Below are 14,471 nucleotides of genomic sequence, written 5' to 3' on the forward strand. Positions count from 1 at the left end.
TCATTAGCTTTCATATTATTTGGGTTTGCTCCAGTGATGTTCAGTTCTGGTCATGCAACTGCTGCAACACAAGCCAAATCCCACGATGGCTTAGCTAACCTATTTCTGGATATTCTGGACAGATGTGTCATACCATTGTTATACACCCTCTTTTTCCATTTCATCTCATGCCTTCAATGAGTACACAGAAGGCCTTCAGAAGCCATCATCTATAGCACTGCAAGCAAGAACTGAGATACTCATCCCCCCACTTTTTCTGGGGGGTGGTTTGAACTATTCCATAAATAAAAACCTCAGCATTTCAGTGAACAGTGGCTACATTAGTTGACCTTTAAAAAACCTACAGAAACAATTAGTGAGAATGATTTAACTTGTCTGGCTATATAAACTCCTCAGTATATCACCTGCTACCATGACAATTAGAAGGATAATTCTCAGTAAACGCTGACTTCTATTAAAAAAGAAACAAACAAACAAAAAATCCAACAGAACATATCCTTGAATATCAGAGCTACTTTGACTGAAGTATTACAAAAAACCTGAGTACTTCTGAAGTGCTTCTCCAAAGTTGCCTAGGCAAAAAATTAATTGTGGCTTTCAGGGAGCAAAATGCTATTTTCCATCACATTATTAAATCGTGTCTGTATTGCCAACATTTTCTGTGGTTTAAAAAGAAAAAAGGAGTAAGAAATGAAAAGCTGACATGTGATGAACCTCAGTTTACCCAAACAGAAGACACTAACTGATGCTCCATATTCCACAAAGACCAGGAACTTAAAATTATCCAAGTTCTACCTATACATTCTATTATCTAACTGGTAATTTGTTCTCTAAAATTATGGTACAATATACATTCCAAGACAGCTACACTGGCTTTGTTCTAAATGCTAAACCAACTATACCAGCATTCAGTTGTATCTGCTTATAAACAGTGTGGATCAGTGTGAATTTCAACCAAGCTAGATCTAGGTTCTAATAAGAATAAAATCCTTCATTTTATTCAGAGGCAAACTTAATAATAATAGATTTTTATACTCTTTTTTAATCCCATATGTCCCAAATTTAACACTTCCAAAAAAAAAAAAAAAAAATCCTGCATGAGTAAGCTCTTGTGAGAAGATGCGAATCCAAAAAACTACAACTCATATATTTTTCTTTTTTTTTGTAACACTTCCTCCCTTCTCTGACTAGCAAATACTCTGCAGATTCTGAACATTAGCAGGAGGAGAAAGTGGGATCTCTAAGATTTATGGCATAATATGATTTATCTGATTACTTATCTTCCAATAATGCATTCTTAAATGAATTTAAAATATCATTCATTTATTTAAAAAAAGAAAAAGAGAAATAATGACCCCAGCACGTGAACAATCTTGTAATTACTCATGTTCTTATCTGAAATGATCATTTAAAAAAAGATTGCAGAGTGAAAAGGTTTCTTTACAGCACGGCTTTACTTGTAAAACTAAAACCTCAAGTACCACATATTTAGCATTTAAGGGCTCATCCATTAGAAAGCCAGACTCCGTGATGTAGTACTTCATAACAAAGAGAAAACATGACCGAGGACACAGAGCAAGAGATTAAAGCAGCTTTCAAAGGGTACGTCGCTCAGCCGGGGATTGCCAGTAAGAATATAAGCAGGTGCATTTGTACATTTACTGTTCCTCATCTTTCATGAAATGCGGCAAAGGAAAAGGACTTACACGACATTGGAGTACACTTGGAGGTCTGCAGAAAAATTCTGCACAGAGCAGGGAGTCAGAAATATGTGCAGATGAATATACGTGCAGGAGTCATTACAGAACTGAAGCATACGCGGTCTGTACCGCAAAGATGACAGATTTAACACAAACAAGACAAAATAAAGAGCAACTGGTGAAGCAAGACTGCGTATCCTGCAGGTACTGAAGAGGATTTTAGGAGGGATGTGAAGGTGTGCCGTGGGTGCTTGACAGACAAAGACTAAAACAGAACGCAAGAAATAGGCAGCATCACTGGAGTGAAAAGGGCAAATATCTGCCGTGGTACTGTACAATAAGAAGCCCACTACATTCTTAAAAATGATCTCATCACAGTGAGTCATTAGTTCAATTGCATTTCACACCATTCAGCCTAAGGCAAGCAGAACTGTACAGGACTCTACAGATGCTAATTCCAGCAAATGCATTGTGGCAATTTGAGCAATAAACACCAGTTTGCACCTATTCACCGTCCCTGGGGTATTAGCTGATATCTGACCACGTTTTCTTCTAAATTGCAAATGTAGTTTCTGCTCAGTTTTAAACTATGAAATGAGGTCAGCCCCACTAAAAATACAAAAAGCCGAAGAGAATGCCAGTAGCTATTACAGTGCCCAGGAGCCATACCTGAACAAACCAGCACAGCACAAGCAGTGAGACAGAGATGTAAATAGATCTCAAATACCTCGTTTCGAGACAGCTACAATTTTTACAGGTCATAACACACTGCTACCTGGTCAGAAGTTCTGTTTGCTTCATTAGTACCAGGGGAATAAGAACTGCTACAGTGACTTCTAAATATATTAGATCAGAAATGTATACCTCCGGATACATATTAAATCAATACAGCTCTCTTCCTTCATTGTTATCTAAATCCAAACACACACACACACTATACATCATTATTATATTCTGCACACACCCAAAGTAGAGTTCAATACTAGCATCTATTTCATGTTTACATGGAAGTGTTTTTAATAAGTGCATCTCTGATCTAAATAGACACTAAGCTCCGCCATGCAAATACTTCAACACCTTCTCTTATTGTTGGTTTTTTTTTCCAATAGGATATACGGTTTACCTAGGCTTTAGAAGGAATTTTTTTCTGCTCTATTAACCACTATATACATTGTACTGCAATGCACATGATAGCTCTTTCTCAGCATTGGTGTATGTGCCAATATCAGCATTCCTTGATATCTGAGTATTGTAGACATGTTTGTTTCCTCTGAAGAACAGTGTTTTAGTCACCAATTGTTGTTAAAATCTTTTTAAAAAGAAGAAACTGCAGCATTCCTTTAGCAAATTTCCAGGGTAGCATTGAAAGATACAGAATAGACCAACTTACCCTTCCCTTCCCCACCGTTCAAACAAAATACCTCAAATGTGCAGCACAGGACAATCTGCTTCAGACTTAGGACCTTCCAGCTTCACAAAAGCCAAACCCCCCTCCCACTTCACACATCCTGCTGCAATATCACTGAATTCATTTGTCTTACACTAAAGACAGAGAAGAACTTGACTGTGTAATTACCTTGCCCCAACTCACAGAACAACCTCACAGTTCAACAGAAAATTAAATATGGGCGTTGCTTTTTGTTTTGCTGGGGGGTTATGTGGAACAAAATGCAACAGAGACGTCATAAGTGACTAATAGGAAAATCAAAATCGACTCATACCCAGTGGCTGTTAATGAAGGATGCAGAGTACATTGAGAATACAGGTCAACAGCAAAAGGGCAGGAGGCAGAAGAACTCTGTGAGGAGACTGCGGTCATCGCGACTGCAGAATGGGGGAGGGCAACCAGCACTTGTCACAAGGAGCATGCTAACCTTGTTCCTCATATTGTAACAGAAACACACAACAGCTGGTCTTTGAATCATCAAGTGTGATGAGTGCTTTTCACAAAACCGCTAGGAGCAGCAGGGAGAGCCACATGACTAGCAGCTCCAAAGGCTCTGATTTAACGAGCTGTATGCAGAATAACAGCCAAACCCAGCGTTATCCCATTAGCTCTTGGACTAGAGATACACCATACATTCTGCTGAGTACAGTGTGCTTACAGAGCACAAGCAATGTAGCACAAGTAGTCTAAGAATGGAGCTGAAACTAAAACATTAGATGTCTGTTCCCAGTGATAAATCTTAAAAAATTCAACTGAATTTTCCTTCAAATTGGCATTGGTCAGATAACTTCAGCTTGTCTTGATGCTTCAGAAGCATCACAACCACAATGTGCTTTCAAATATTTCGTCTTTATCTTAATTTCTTATTGCAGAGTATTAAATTGAAGCACAAATGCCATTAGAGACTTCAACATTATTTAAAAGAATGCAACTATTATAAACTGAGTCAGAGGGAAGAAATCTTTTCTATTGCATTTATTTGGGCCCCTCACTACAAGAAAGACATTGAGGCCCTGGAATGTGTCCAGAGAAGGGCAATGAAACTGGTGAGGGGTCTGGAGCACAAGTCTTATGAGGAGCGGCTGAGGGAGCTGGGATTGTTCAGTCTGGAGAAGAGGAGGCTCAGGGGAGACCTCATTGCACTCTACAACTTCCTGAAGGGAGGCTGTGGTGAGGAGGGGTTTGGCCTCTTCTCCCAGGCAACAAACAGGACCTGGGGAAATGGTCGCAAGTTGTACCAGAGGAGGTTTAGGTTGGACATAAGGAAGAATTTTTTCTCTCAGAAAGTGGTCAGGCACTGGAATGGCTGCCCAGGGAGGTGGTGGAGTCGCCGTCCCTGGCAGTGTTCAAGAGGCGCCTGGATGAGGAGCTGCGAGATGTGGCTTAGTGCTTGTGGTAGCAATGGTATGGAAGGACGGTTGGACTAGATGGTCTTACAGGTCCTTTCCAATCTTGTGATTCCATGATTCTGTTTTATGCATTTGACATCAGCTGTTTTCTTTGCAAGGAAATTCTCGTGGACTGAGAAGAAAATGAAAACAGAAACACAAGATTTCCAGTGAAAGCTCTGCAGAAGGCATACAACCTGAAATTACCACCAGGGCTTATGTTTACAGTGTGGCTACCTGTGCTCAGTCTGGTATCTGCGGACGCTCAGTAGGCAGCAGCAGGCAGTGAACAGCAGGCACACTGCTGTTGGCAAGCAGTGTGCCCGTATTTCCTGCTCAGGCTGAGCTTTGGAAATTTTGGAGCTTTGGAAACAGAAACTTTTGGTTTCTGTTATCTTGTTATGATCTCTAACTTCCTCCCCTGTCCTGCAACAGTTTAACTTGATACTAGGTCTGATAAACAAATCAATGTCACTGCTGAAACAACATTAATGCCGGTAAATCTGTCACTCTGGCTGTCAGACTGTTATTAACAGCAATATTAACGCAGCTTTTACTGCAACTGTATTAGGATCTCTCACAATCTGTTGTGAGATTCCCTTCAAATTAAACTCCATTAGGAATAGGGAAAAAGCACAATAACTGATGACAACCTACTGCTACTTCACGCCGTGGTTTTCCTCCAAACCTCATTTCAAAGTATTTTTCATTAATCCCTGTCACAGATAACCAGAGTAAGAAGCAGAGGAAACAGAAAAAAAAGACAGCTTCCCCCACGAGTAAATATTTCCAAATATCAGTGATAGCTTGTGGACGGGGTTGTGTTTAACACTGTGCTGATTGTATGAATAAGAAAGGGGAAAGAAACTTTATTTGCAATGTATGCATCCTCACAAAATAAAGAGTGAATGCAAGCACTGCTGCTGTAAACTCCTTAACAGTAAGGGGAAAGACATCCCATTCCTCTAGGCCAGCTGATAGCCAGAAAGGAAACCTACCAGTGAATAACAAAACAAGTGAAAAGAATACATGGGCAAGGAGGAAATGTTAACAATAGGTATGTGGTTCAAGGACTCAACACCTAACCCCAGAACAAAACTCATAGAAAGCTGATTTCTGTGTTTTGTCAAAATACCACACACCTGCATGCACATGCAATGAGCCATAGCTAAATTAAGATGATTTAGCATGTGTATTTGTTGCTACTGCAATGGGTAAGTAAAGTATTTCATGAGAGGCCTCTTCCAGATACAACAGATTTTCCAAGAGTGTCTTTGCACGTAACAGAAGGGCATAAGTTGAATTATAAATTCACCTTCTCAACAAGCAAATGTGAAATCACAAGGAAGCTCCAAACAGAGTGAATCATCTGATTTCCTATGTTGAAACTGGAACAAACATTTACATTTAATAATTTTGACCACACGCATTTTTGTGCCCATAAACATAGAACAGAGCCATACAGCTCAATACCCGTCTTGCAAAATATGGATGCACCATGAAAAAAAAAAATTAAAAAACCAAAACAAACAAACAAACAAAAAACCCACCAACCATGAAGAGCCGTTAAAGCCACCTTTAAAAAGATGAATGCATTCGTAGGATTCCAGCAAGTCCTGCCTCAGCTGTACAGCTTGCAATGAAGAATTCTGTAAGCGGTTTAAATAACACGCAATGGAAGTGGGAAACTTGATTCAGTTACTGAGACTTTGCTATGTCATAACTGCATTTCATGCTAGAATCTGAAGCTTCTAGTACACGTTTAGTTTGCAAGCTGAGTCAGGGAAAAACTGGGCAAAAACCCTTCGGAAAAGTCTGCAGCCTGCCACAGAAACTGTATGTTCTCAAAATAATAGTTTGTTCCTTCTTTTAACAAGGTTAGGTCTTCATATCTTTCCCAGAAGTGACATGAATAGATAAGAGAACAGGCTGCCCTTCAGCTGAAGTGGGGCTACCTTGAAGATGGACAAGTAACCAGACTGACTGCCTCTGGGCAGTGGAAGGTTGCATCTGAATGGTAAATAAAAAGATTGGACTTCTCGAACTGTAACAGAGAAGTGCTCACCAAGTACCTGACAGAACTAATATTTCAAAATTACGTGTGTGAGGCAAGAAACAAGATAGAACTACTCTTGCAAAAATTGCCTATTTGTAAAGCTGCTGCTTATGTTCAGGAATTAAATCTTACTCTCTCTGCTCATTACTTTGTATTGCATACAGCAAGATCTTCACTGATCCATAAGGTAAGGCAGGGATGACATACACGACTACTGGCTCCCATCCAAGACCTGAACAAAAACTGGACTTCAGTCTTCTTTCATAGCTGCATGGTTAAGTTTCAGGAGCTTTTAAACCTGAACTGACTCAACGCATTAGATGCTAATAGGTTAACACTGGTTATAATGTTTAAGATTTGAATAACCGTATTTACTTGAGGAATTACTACAGAACCGTGTACACATTCCATTTTTCAATTATTTTATACTTCTGAATTTCCAAGCCTCATTTTCCAGTCCTCAGCCATTTCATTCTCTACTAATCAAAGAGTCCTTCTGCGACCCTTTATTTTCTCCCCCTGAATGCACCTCTACAGTCTTAATCATCAAGGAAAAAAGAGCCCTTTTAGTCTCCTACTGTGACACGTATAATTGCATTTATTCACAAGTCTCCACAGAACTATGTATTTATCTATATAGTACAATTCCCCACAGCAACTGCTGTAGTACAGATTTGCCTGCTACCAGCTGCGTGAATGCTAGGACTGAAACAACACTGGTATAGTACTGTATTTTCATATTTGTAAAAACAAATCACAGGAGGGTGTTTTGTAGTGGTTTTTTTTTGTTGTTGTTTGTTTGAGTTTGTTTTGTTTGTAAGAAAAAATGTGCATGTGCTGAATAAATAAGATGCCCATGTCTGCTTCTCCTCCAGCAAAGGGCCTTACTCTGAAGTTCATACCTGTAGAAAACTATCACTTACTTTTATCTTTGCTCCTCTTCTCCACCTGCTCTAATACCAAAATTATCTGCCACAAAGGTACAGCAACTATGAGGTAAGACAAAGTGATTTATGGTACCTTTCCCTTAATTAAGTATTTAAATGTCTAAACTGTAGATGATACAAGGAAGATAAACCTATAATACATCTACACAGTTTCTTAAACCGACTATGCAATCAAAAACCACAAGTTTCTTTCACAAAATGTTTTCTTTACAAAAACTGACTATCACCCTTTCAGCTTCATAGCCTTGAAGTTTTCTTTTATGATTTTGAATTTGAAGATGCAGAGAATTTTCACGTATGTATTTTCTCTCTAAGGGAGTTTGGCTGAGGGCAGCAGGGAGGATGTGTGCTATTGTTTCACCATCACAGCATTGTGTCTAACTGACTTTAATTTCAGCATAAACACCGTTTCCCTTTCTGAATGCTGTACTTTGTCTTTCCCATTCGGTAAGAAGTTCCAAATGAATGGTTCCAGGAAGCAAGCACATTTGTCTAACAACCTTCTTTCTTACTGCTGGAATACAAAATACCTTTAGTTTATGGAAGAACATTATACTGCATTACTCGTCCTCTCTCTAAAACTAAAGCAAGAGTATTTATTGAAAAGTTCTAATCATTGTGAACATCCTGGAAACCTGAATGCTGGTAAGATTATTCTATGGTAAGTATCTTTCTAGCTCCTGTTCATTTAAATACATTTGTTTTGACAAATACATTGATTTGACCAGATCATCTGCATTACAAAATTAAACTCTTCAGAAATGAAGCATTAAACACTGGGTCTAGGCTCAGTTAGTCCTATGTGGCTACTATATGACTACTTAACTTCTGGCAATGACTGGCTTCCAAATCAAATAAATGTTTTCCTTATTGATTATAGTAATTCCTCTGCTAGAAATTAGTGATGTTTTATTACAGATCATAGGAGACAAAGTCTAGACTCTCAACATCACAGTTTCTCAGAAGCATCTCAGAAATGAACAGCGATGCTTCCATTTTCCTGGTTTAACTCAGCAGATTGAGAAAGTAACTCCTCTTGGATTCTTTTCATCACTCTCTGTAGCCTACAGACATTTACAGAATCTCATTCTGTTATCTCCGATGAAAATTTCCAACTATCTCCAGCTAACGGCTACCACCATTACTGGACCTTTCCAGACAAACCAAATGCTCACTTCTTTTCCTCACTTTTTTCAAGTTACCTGTCCATCTCACCCATTTCTATCCTCTCTATTGTATATTCTATTTCTGAATCCAACTGTTTGAAAAGAACAATCTTGGATGCAATGTTGAAGTGCTATTTCTGAAACAAGCACAACACCAGGTTACGGAGTAATAAATTCTTCAGCCTCAGAAGAAAGAAAAGGATAAATATTATGAAGCACTTCTCAGTGTTATTTCCTTGACCACTAAACAACAGATTTCACCACTGCCATATATAAACAAAAAGAAGCACACATCCTGCCTGCCTGAGTCAAACTCCCCATAGAGAAAAATCTGTATGTGACACTCCTCCGTACCTTCCCAAGGGGAAGCAAATACCTTTTGAACCAGAACCACTCATTCTGACCAGTCCATAGATCATTACTCTGGTTTTAGCCTGAAGCACACCATGAATTTCCAAGCACCTAAACACTTTGGAAAGGAGGAAGAAAACAGTTATAAATTCAGATTCCTACCAGGGCTTCAGACAGTGAAGACTGTATGCAGACCTGCCTGAAACTTAAAGTGTCATTTCCTTGCAGAGCAGGAGACTTTGTCTGTGCTCTTTTGGATGCATCTTTCTAGCTGCAAACGGTGTCAAACTGCACGACTGAATTTTCTCGTACTCCTTGCGAGTGTCACTGACGTGTTTGTGTATCATCAGCATTCTGAGACCTAGCTCTGAACCATTTGCTTGAACTCTTGTAACTATCAAAATATACTGAGAATACGCCAACACGACATTTGGAGATGACATCTGTCTACTCTGCCAACATCCCCACCTTCACTTATTAGTTTAAATCATGTAAACTGACTTGCCTTTCTCTTTGAGAACATGCACAGACATCTGCACATAACAAAGAAAGAAAAAGGTAAAGGGTACAAGGAATCATTTTCAAGCTCCTGTCATGTCATTACTCTCTCCTATATATTGATAATTTACAAGATACAAAAAGAATCTTTCAGAGATTCAGTTAACTTATTTATGCCTTACCTTCACTCAGCTAAAAATCACTCTGAATTCTCCTCATCTTTGACATGTAATTGTGTTTCTTTTCATTTTTTTTTTTTTTGTTCATACAGACATTCAAAGTCAGTATACAAAATATTATTGGATTCAAAAGGTAAGCAAAGTTTGCAGAATTTATTTGGCTCTTGATCATTTTCGTATGTCTCCTGGAAAAGAAACCCACGGCTTCCATTTCTAAACTCAGATGCCCTAAGATCTGCACTAGATAGCACAATCACAATTGTTTTGAAGTAATTTCAAATATATATATATGTATCTCTGAAGTTTTATTTATCCTGAACTTGGTCAAACACAGGCATTCACAGCTACTAGATTACCTGTTACTAGTTCTTCCAAATCCTTTCACAAATCCACCCTCATGATACACCCTAGCCGACAAACACTAAAATGTTTACAGTTCAGACACATGAAATGAACAAGGTGTAAAGCAAAAACAAGTTGGTCCTCACTAGCCAGGAAACTGTGCTTCTGGTGAGGAATGTGCACTCCTTAACAGCAGAAGAGAAACAGGCTTGGTATAACTCCTGTCTGCTAATCAGGTCACTTTGAGAAACGAAGATGGCAACGGGGAATTTTGTAATTAGAGAAACAATATTAGCCTAGATTTCAGATTTGAGATTCATCCACACTTACACTCATTAATCATGTAAAAAGAAATTTTAGAAGCCACTAATGAGACCTGGCCTTTACATTTAAGTCCGTTAATGAAAAATGGTAAGATAACCAAGACCTTCTCCCACAACTCCCCTCTTCCATCACTCCTATCCTTCACCTCAAACCAGCTCCTTTTTCAAAATTCCCAAACTTGAGTTTCTATCTCCCACTTTACCCACACGGGACCACAAAACCTCTGGCTCACAGTCACAAACCACCTGATACATAACCAAAGCACACAGAAAACACTGTAGTTGCAGTATTTTTAAGAAATAAAAAAATACGGCTTAATCTCAAATGCAAAACTGAATGTGCTACTAGGGCAAATGCAATCACTGCCTTATCTGCATGATCAAACGGAAGACTTTCAATGCATATTGTCTCAGCTGCCTATCAGCTTATCTGGTGCAGCCACTATGCTATTCTGACCATAAGTTCTCTCCAAACAGAACATACTTTTTGGTAGGACATTAGATCCCCTTCTCTCTTCCTAAGTTCTTATCTACTCTCACTTCTTTGAGCCTTTTGAAATGTGAAAAGCAAGTAAATCACAAGCTGCCAGGACCCAGGTTTTACTTTGTACCTGCTGAAGCAGAGTACAGTGCAATACAGCCCTGCAACCAAAACTTCTATGATCTAATATGATTATGGCAATAATAAACACAATAGATATTAATAAGGAAATAGCAGCAATCAGGTACAGACTAAAGATGACAGAAAGTTCGAAAACACAGAGCCTTCCAAAGATGCAAGGAACAATAGGTGTGGATATTTGTCAGTAAGCAAAAGAAGAAAAAGGGCAATAAACAGCCTTTGATGAGTCTTTCCAGTGGGACACCAATAGCCCCAGTAGCACCAATAGCACGCCGCTCAGGAATATATGAACACCCCAAGATAGACAGGGGAGTACTAAATCCATTTCTAAACACCCAATGTATAATCCTCTGACAAGTTCAATACAATTGAAACTAACCTACCAAATGCCTAATAATCTGACAAAATAAATAACTGTTCATAGACGTTTCAGGGAAACTACACATGAAGAAAATCCACTGTTACAATTGTATCGGGTTTCATTTTGAAGAACAGCATATATAAAGAAAATTAAGCATCAAGAAATCAGAACAGTTGTGGCTTTGGGAAAAAGTGACACAGCAATGAAACCACAATGAAATAACACTAACAGAAATCAAACTTTTAAAAAGTTGAGGATGTTTTGGACTCAATGATCTCTTGAGGTCTCTTCCAACCCCTGCAATTCTGTGACTCTGTGAAGTGTAAATTCAAGTTCTGCTTAAGGCTTATGTTGAAAAACAGAATTCCAATAGAATTTTCTGTTATCAGTTCAGACTTCATCTTTTCTCTCACGTGACTGCAATTATTTTGTGGCTTCTCTAGAAAATGATGAGAAAACAGAATGCACACAAGAGATTAAGGAAAACACAGCAACTGTTCAGATAAAATGATCTAACAAGGTTTCCATGCTAGGAATCATAACCACAGCAAAACACAAATCGACAGTAAAAGCTGCACATTATGTCTCCTTTGTTCAGAGATGATAAAGATGCTATTAGCCTCTTATTAATGAAACATTATACTATTTTGCATGTCATTTTGTTAAATGTATATTAATTCAAAATCTTAAAGAAAAAAGGTCACATTAGTGAACCAGTTTCATATGAGCAAGATTTTTCTTCCTTCAATAGCTAACAAGAAAAAATAAGATGAATATCCACAGAAGCTCCTTAACTCTGCGCAAAAGGCATAAAATAAGATGTCACAGAACAAGGCAGTTATGTTCATAATTGAAACAGAGAAGGGAATAAATGAGTGGTATAACAACTACAGAAGAGAACAAGTACTGCCTTCTATATTCATTACACAGTATCTGGTTGTACAACACAGCTCATGAAATCTGATTCAGCAGAAGCGTGAGTAGCTCCTCCTTTAATTTAAAATAAATCAAGTACTGACTTTGGCAAACACAAAGCCAAGAACAGTACTAAGAAAATGATAAGATCTTCTTAGAAAACAAGAGGATGTTTTGCTAACTCTCTATCCACAGCTATTCATGACACTCCTTTCTGTGGAAGAACAGATCACTTAATAAAACCAGAATCACAGTAAATTGAAGCACAACAGGTATCTTTTTTTCTTTTTTCTTCTCAACGTATAAAATAGCAACTTCAATTGCACATGATGTATGACTAAATCGAGTGTTTCTATCAACGTTACAGAATTAAAAATACAGAACAATTATTTTTCAGTACCTGACCATGACAATATGACTAATATCCATTAGAAACACAGTATCTACTGCCTATATGCACAATGTACACACACCCAGCTATATACTATCTTGGGAGCAATCTTGGACGACTTAAAGGTCAACCAGGACCAGTCAGCATGGGTTTACAAATGATTGATCCTGTTCAACAAGCCTGATTTCATTCTATGACAAGGTGACACCCTTATGGGTGAAGGTAAGGCTGTCAATGTGGTCTACTCGGACTTCAGTAAAGCCTTTGACACCATCCCCCATAACATTCTCGTGGAGAAGCTGGCTGCCCATGGTTTGGATGGGCGTACGCTCTGCTGGGTGAAACACTGGTTGGACTGCCAGGACCAAAGAGATGTGGTATGGTCAATGGAGGTAAAGCCAGTTGGCTACCAGTCACAAATGGTGTCCCCCAGGGCTAGATACTTAGGCTGCTTCTATTTAACATCTTTATTAACGATCTTGATGAGGAGATTGAGCGCACCCTCACTAAGTTTGCAGACGACACCAAGTTGGGAGGGAGTGCTGACCTGCCTGAGTAGAGAAAGGCACTACAGAGGGATCTGGATAGACTGGATCAATGGGCCAAGGTTAACTGCATGAGTTTCAGTAGTCAAGCAGTAGCAGGGGCAAGTGTCAGGTCCTGCATTTTGGTCACGACAACCCCAGGCAACCCTACAGGCCTGGGGAGGAGTGACTGCCTGATGGACGGTCTGCTGAATATGAGCCAGCAGTGTGCCCAGGTGGCCAAGAAGGCCAATGGCATCCTGGCTTGTATCAGGAATGGTGTGGTGAGCAGGACTAAGGAAGTCATCCTGCCCCTTCACCATCGGCATTGGTGAAGCCTCACCTCGAGTACTGTGTTCAGTTTTGGGCACCTCAGTACAAAACAGACAGTGAAGTGCTGGAGCAGGTCAAAGAAGGGCAACAAGGCTTGTGAAGGGCTTGGAGAATGTGCCCCATAAGGAGTGACTGAAGGAACTGGGGCTGTTTAGTCTGGGGAAAAGGAGGCTGAGGGGAGACTCTATTGCTCTCTTCAACTACCTGAAAGGTGCTTACAATGAGAGCAGGGATGGCCTCCTCTCACTGGTGGCAGGATGAGGGGAAGTGGCCTCAAATTGCACCAGGGTGAGTTTAGGTTGGATGTCAGGAAGAACTTTACAGAAGGAGTTGTTAAGCACTGGAATAGTCTCCCTGGGGAGGTGGTTGAGTCACCATCCCTGAATGTGTTTAAAATCCATTTGTGTGGTGCTCAGGGACATGACTTAGCAGAGGGCTGTTAGTTAGGGTAGTATGGTTAGGTTGTGGTTGGACTCGATGATCTTTAATGTCTTTTCCAACCTGAATGATTCTATGATTCTATACACATATACAATATATATTCTAAGACTGCATATTCAGTATCTAGTATCTAACTAACCAGTGATTAGATGCACTATTAACCCTACAGTTAATCACAATGTAACTAAAGCATAGGCCATCATTTTATATATTTTTACCAGAGATGCTGAAAAAAAGCAGTTCAGACAATGTACTCCATGCATATTTGGACACTGGCTCTTTCTACTCATGTGTCTACTCGTCTGCTCATTTGTGACAAAATCAGTTATTTTTAAAATTCTTCATTAAGTCCAATTTTCTATAAAAGTCTCCTTTTGCCAAAAGTGAATATTCAGTTTCCAAACAGTTGAAGACTATTTTTTAAAACTACAAATATTAAGACTTTTGTATTACTTTTATGTCTCCTTGATCTACCTACTAGATGACT

General features: G+C 39.1%; 1 protein-coding gene across 1 annotated transcript in view; it reads right to left on the reverse strand.

Annotated features, from left to right (window-relative positions):
- COG5 (component of oligomeric golgi complex 5) overlaps window positions 1–14,471 on the reverse strand; it is a 182,346-nt gene that overhangs the window by 150,531 nt on the left and 17,344 nt on the right. The window lies entirely within an intron of this gene.

The sequence above is a fragment of the Centrocercus urophasianus genome, unplaced genomic scaffold, assembly GCF_019232065.1.
Source record: "Centrocercus urophasianus isolate 14NV4802_14NV808 unplaced genomic scaffold, USGS_Curo_1.0 seq_15, whole genome shotgun sequence".
Lineage (NCBI taxonomy): Eukaryota > Metazoa > Chordata > Aves > Galliformes > Phasianidae > Centrocercus > Centrocercus urophasianus.